Genomic DNA, 6,742 nt, shown 5'->3' on the forward strand with positions numbered 1-6,742 from the left:
ACGACAACTTTACCCCTCTTCCTGGTGAGCCGATGATCGATCGAATGAATTTCAACGATGAACTTTCTGGCGACAATTCTAGCGATGAGGTAAGTCAATTTATGAATCAATGCGTCAAAGATTACGACATTGAGTTCGAACTACTCCATTGCCAAGACCACTGTGAATGTCCAATTCATAGCAAGTCGGTATCAGTCCTTGTAGCTTTTGCCAACATGGATTGTTGAGACACCAACCTAGAGCAATCCGATGAAACATCCATGATGGATCTAGATACTTCCTCCGGTGGAGGTTACCCCTAAGAGATTTCTGCCATCAGAGATGGGGGTGACGATCTGGGTAATCATGATGATGATCCTACAAATAAACATGGTCCTTTGGCTTTGGGTGCGGGTATTGGTCAGCTCCAGATGAGCACACCACCCCCGATCCTTAACGGAGCCCTGGTCTTACCATCTCCCAACATCAACAGGGGACTGACCACTTTAAATATGCAGCAACTAAGAGGATCCTTCTTCTCAAAGAGTCCCTCATACGCCCCCCCCCCGACCACAGATATGGCTACCCTAGCCAGCAAAAATTGGATGAACTCGGCGATTGACTTGACAAAGGAGGTCATCATCTGGCCCTAGCCAGACATAGTGGTAATCGGGGCAAACTAGGCCATCCCCCATCATGAGATGCATCAGACTGGGAGAAACATAACCCCCAAACAAAGCTTCTCGGGATGACAATCGGGCGAACAACCACCGCTGAAACTCGGCAGTGAAAGGTGATCAGATCAGTGACTTGTGCAAGGTTATCCACAATCGACGAAGGCGCCCGAGGGCTTTTGAAGAGGCTTCGTCTACCCCTCATGGATCTCTGTAGGAAAAACTCCCAAGGGTGTTGGAACCAAACAAGGGGCAATCAATGGATGCCTGGTTTTCTCTCTAGATCTGCAGAACATAAGCTAGCCGTCAAGGTTCCGCCTCGGGACAATCGAGAAATACAATGGAAGCAGAAATCATGTGGAGTTTCTCCAAATCTATATTACGGCCATCCAAGCGGCTAGTGGAGACAAGAAGGTAATGGCAAATTATCTCCTTACCACCCTTGAATGGACAACCAAAATATGGCTGACCAACCTATCACTGGGAACAATCTACTCATGAGAATAGTTATGCGATGTATTCCGAGCCAACTTCTAGGGTACATACGTTCGCCCTGGCACGAAAAACGATCTCTACTATTGCGAGTAGATGGAGAACAAAACCTTGCATGATTTTGTACGCCGCTTCAGCAATATTCAGAATAACATCCCCAAGGTCAGCGAATACGACATCATACAAGCATTCACCCGAGGGGTTAGGAGCCAGAGATGCGTGGAAGATATTGTCATTCAAGAGCCTGAGACGATCAAGGAGCTCATGAGGATCGTGGATGAGTTTACTAAGGGTGAACACACGCTTCTCTTCATCAAGGAGAAGTCTCAGGGCATCAAGCGCCCCCAACCCGGGCTCGAGGGTGACAAGGAAAAGGACAAGCGCAAGAAGAACGCCAAGGGAGGTAAGGGCAAGAAAAATAATTCTGAGGAAGTTTTTGCATATCTGCCTGACACCCATCTCAAAAGGCGTTTTGGTTCTTGCCGGGGCAAGAGCTCTACACTAGGCTCCGGTGAACGCGACGGTAAGCCTTGGTGCGACCTCCACTAGATTGACAACCACAACATCCGTGAGTGCCGCCTGTGGAAGGAGATGGTCAATAGAGGGAGTTCTCTGAACATCCTCTTCGCAAATGCACTTGAAGGGATGCAGATCTTCTGGTCTGCTATCAAGCCGGTTACTCAAGCCTTCCACGGTATAATATCTGAATCTTCAGCCACTCACATTGGCCAGATATCGCCACTTGTTACCTTCATGAAGCATGACAACTTTTGGATAGAAAAATTTTGTTCTATGTGGTCGACTTCGAGACGGCATATAATGCCATCTTGGGAAGACCTACTCTCACAAAATTCATGGCAGCCACGCATTACGCTTATCAGTGCATGAAGATCATGGGACCTGAGGGAGTCATTAGTGTCTGGGGCTGCACAAAAGCAAGCCTACACTATGATAAACGAAGTCTGGACATGCTCACGTAGCATCACCCCGATAAGGAGACGAAAAACTCAGGGCTTAAGGCTGTTGTGAAGTCCCACGATGAAGTCAAAGCAGTTCCTCTAGACCCAACGGAACCATCCAATACTGTTTGGATCAGCTCCAACCTGGATCCCAAATAGGAACTCACGCTCATCTCCTTACTCCAAGCAAACACCAACGTGTTCACCTGCCAACTGTTAGACATGCCCGTAATCCCTAGAGAGGAAATCGAAAGACTCAACAAGGTAGGTTTTATTCGGGAGGTGGATCATCCCGAGGAATTTGCAAACCCTGTCATGGTCAAAAAATCAAATGGCAAATGGCGAATGTGTGTTGATTTCACCGATCTCAGCAAAGTCTGCCCTAAGGATGCTTTTCCTCTACCATGAATAAATCAAATAGTTGACTCCACCTCTGGCTACAACTATCTAAGCCTTCTTGATGCATACTTCGGTTATCATCAAATTAGCATGCATCCAGAGGATGAGGAGAAAACCTCCTTTATTACTCCATTTGGAGTCTATTGCTTTGTTAAAATGCCCTTCAAATTGAAGAATGTCGATGCAACATATCAACGAGGAATGCAGATAACACTCCATGATCAGATCGGCTAGAATATTGAGGCCTACGTCGATGATCTGGTAATCAAAACCAAAAAGAAGAAAGATATCATCTCCGACCTACAAGAAATGTTCAACAACCTTCGCAAGAATCAAGTCATGCTGAACCCGGAGAAGTGATGTTTGGAGTTAACGTGAGGAAAATGCTCTGTTACCTGATGTCCTACCCGGGAATAAAAGTCAATCCCAAGAACATCAAAGCTATTGAAGAGATGCAACCTCTCAAGTCAATGCGAGAAGTTCAGAGGCTAACCGGATGCATGGTAGCCCTCAGCTGGTTTATTTCCTAGCTCGGAGATTAAAGACTTTCCTTCTTCATGTTACTAAGACAACATGACAAGTTTGAATGGTCAAAAGAAGTAGATGAGACATTCAACAATTTGAAGAGGTATATTTCTCCCCCCAGTGATAATCGCTCGTAACCATAATGAAGATTTGCTCTTATACATCGCGGCTGGACCACGTGCTATAAGTGGGGTATTGGTGGTGAAAAGAGAAGCGCAAGAAAAACAAGAGAAAAGCTAGCGACCAGTGTACTACATCAGTGAAGTGCTCCACGGTCCTAAAAAATGCTATACAACTAGTGCATAAGCTACTATATGCTATACTGATGGCCTCTCATAAGTCATGACATTACTTCCAGGCTCACAAGATTACCATACCATCAATATTCTCACTGGGCGAGATCCTAAACAATAGAGATGCAATTCACCGAATCCCCAAGTGTTCTGTTGAACTCAAAGAATTCGACATCCGTTTCATGCCTCGAACAACAATCAAGTTGTAAGCACTAGCTGACTTTGTGGCTGAATGGACATAACCAGATAAACCCTAGTATGACCGTGACAACTTGTCATATGTATGGACTTTATTCTTCGACGGATCACTCACGCTTCAAGGCGCTAGGGCTGAGACTATACTGATCTCTCCAACAGGAGAAAGCATGAAATGCACTTTGCAGATCAATTTTTTGGCCATGAATAATGCAGCCGAATATTAGGTTCTGCTCGTTGGACTTCGAGTTGCTTTTTTTCTTAGAATCCGCCGCCTACTTGTGAAAGGGGATTCACAATTGTTGTTGAAGCAAGTTCGCAAGGAGTATCAATCCTCGAATAAGAACATGACAAACTACCTCGCAGAGGTCCGGAAGCTAGAAAAGAAATTCGTTGGACTCGAGGTCAAGTATATCCCAAGGAAAGACAACTACCTCACCAATAGTCTTGCCTGCCTAGTATCCTCATGATCTCTAGGACAACTCAGGATTTTCATAGAGAAACTCTCAAAACCGCCTATGAAATCATCAAAGGATATAACCGAAGGAGTGGTGGTCTATGGGACCTGTAACTAGCTCGGGGGCTCACTAAGGACAGACACCCCAAAAGGAGTCACGGGGGAACTCTTGGCTCAGCTTGAAAGCAAAGTTTCATGGATAGACACAATCTGCAAGTACCTTCAAGACAAGTTGTGCATGAGGAGAATGCACTAACCGAGCAAATTTCCCGTCGATCCAAGATGTATACCTTGATGGATGGCGTTGTTTATCAAAGAGGCGCTCACGGAGTACTCATGAAATGCATCTCTCAGAAGCAGGGTAGAGAACTACTCGAAGAAATCCAAGGAGGGGTGTGTGGAGCTCACACTTCCTTCTAAACCCTAGTCAGAAAGACATTTAGACAATGTTTCTATTGTCCTATGGCTCTCCATGATGTGAACAAGTTAGTAAAAAAGTGTACGAGCTATTAATTTCATAGCAGATGAGTACATCAACCCGCTCAAGCCCTATAAATGATCCTATTGTCATGGCCATTCGTGACTTATGGGTTGGATATTCTGGGGCCCTTCTCGGTAGTGCCAAGGGGCTTTAAGTTCCTATTCATCATAATTGATACATTCACTAAGTAGATTGAAGCTGAACCAGTCAGAAAAATCATGTCAGCGGCCGCTAAGAAGTTCATCATAGAAAGCGTCATGACAAGATTTGACGTCCAAGGTAGGATCATCACCGACAATGATACTCAGTTCTCCAGCGCATCATTCATTGATTACTGTGAGAAACTAGGCACTGTAGTTTGCTTTGCGTACGTGGCACATCCACAAAGTAATGGACAGGACGAGCGGGCAAATGATCTATTACTTCAAGGAATCAAAACCCGTGTCTTCAATCACTTATCTACCTACGCTAAAGCCTAGGCTTCCAAATTGCATAACATGCTCTCGGCACTTCGAACGGCGTCCAACAGGGTGACAGGTGAAATGTCTTTCTTCCTAGTCTATGGGGCCGAAGAAATGTTGCCCTGTGAACAAAAAATCAAATCTCCCTAAGTCAAACTATACTCTAACAAGGACAAAATCTCGAGAAGACAGGATGACCTTAATGTTCTTTAAAAAAAATGTCACAAGTGTTGATAAGATTAGCGCGGTACCAACAAGCTTTCTAGCGTAACCATGACTAGAACATTCACAAAAGATCTTTTAAACCTGGGGATCTGGTTCTACAACTTGTACAAAGCTAGAAAAATAGTAACAAACTATCTCCAAAGTGGGAAGGTCCCTATAGGGTGGCCGAATCTAACTGACCAGGGTCATATAGGTTAGCTATGGAGGATGGTCAAGTCCTTTAAAATTATTAGAATATCGATCAACTTCACAAGTTTTATGTGTAAGTATTTTGGATATATTTTGTAAATAGTGGTTGTCATATTATCAATATATGTCTTTTATCTATTTTGAGACAACGCCTTAAAAAAATTGAGATAAGCTGCTATTCAGGCACTTACGCCCATACATGCACTCAGGATTCTAGACTGCCATCTAGGAATCATTTCCCCATAACCAATGGGGGATTCACGTACATTAAGACTACAAAACTTGTCATGCGTGCCAAATTTTTGACGAGAAGGGAAGAAATATCTTGAGGAACCGCGGAAAACCTTATCGTGTCCCAAAAGTGCCTGAGAGCTAAGATGTTTTCCACTCAGAGTCTGACCTAAGGTGATCGCTATGAACATTCTGATAACAAACCTCAAGAACTCCCTAACCTACTCGAAAGAATCAAAGGCTGAATACTTGTTTGAAATTTCCTTGCATTCACGAGAAGATTCAAAGTCATACACAAACATTGCAGTAGAAATAGGAACCCTTCATTTAACAAGATTTTGAGCTCTTTTACAGATAAGCTAAGGGAAAGGGGATTACAAAAAGTCCTAAAAGATCTATTCGATGAAGAGGAAGGAGAGACTTTGTTGTTTCTCTCCAACCACAGGCGCCAATGGAGAGGATAGGGTCATCGACGCTCCGCCTCGCTGCCGAACTCGTCGGCGTTATTGCTCTGGCTACTCCCTCCGGCCATCCTTGTGGAATAATACAAGGATAGAGAGGATGAAGCGTCTTACATCTTGCCATCTTTAATGGAGATGCTACCAGACGCAACCCACTTCTCCACCTCAGCCATTGTTTCTTTCTCCTCTATTTCAGCCTCTAAGAGGTCCCAGTCCACCTCACCTTGGACTAGAGACACCGAGGGCTTACCGTCTTTAATACAGATGTCATGAATCGCAGCCTTCTCTTTAGCCTCCTCATCAGAGGAGATGCTGATAACCTCCACCGTCAAACCAGATTCGGTAGGAGACAACAACGGGGTAAGGGGTGAGTACTCAGGGGAGGATAGGGAATAGTCAGGAGAAGGAATTTATTCATGCGAAGGAGGAGGTTCCATCGAAGTCAGGTTTGATGTAACCAAGCTCCGACACTTGAAGGTTTATATAAGCCAACATGTCAAGAGATGCATCGCTTCATCTCCCAAACATTAAGTCTGGGCACAGCCACATTATAAGTCATGGATGCCCAAGTGATGTGTGGTCATCGAGGTTACGTCTTTTCGGTTGACTCGAATAGACAAAGAGGCGGTCACCGGTGCACCCGTTTATCCGCTGGATTTTTTAGAGCATGGGGTATAATCGAAAAGACGGTGCAAAAACTATTCTAGGCTCGTGACAAAGG

The sequence above is a fragment of the Phragmites australis genome, chromosome 12 (assembly GCF_958298935.1).
Source record: "Phragmites australis chromosome 12, lpPhrAust1.1, whole genome shotgun sequence".
NCBI lineage: Eukaryota > Viridiplantae > Streptophyta > Magnoliopsida > Poales > Poaceae > Phragmites > Phragmites australis.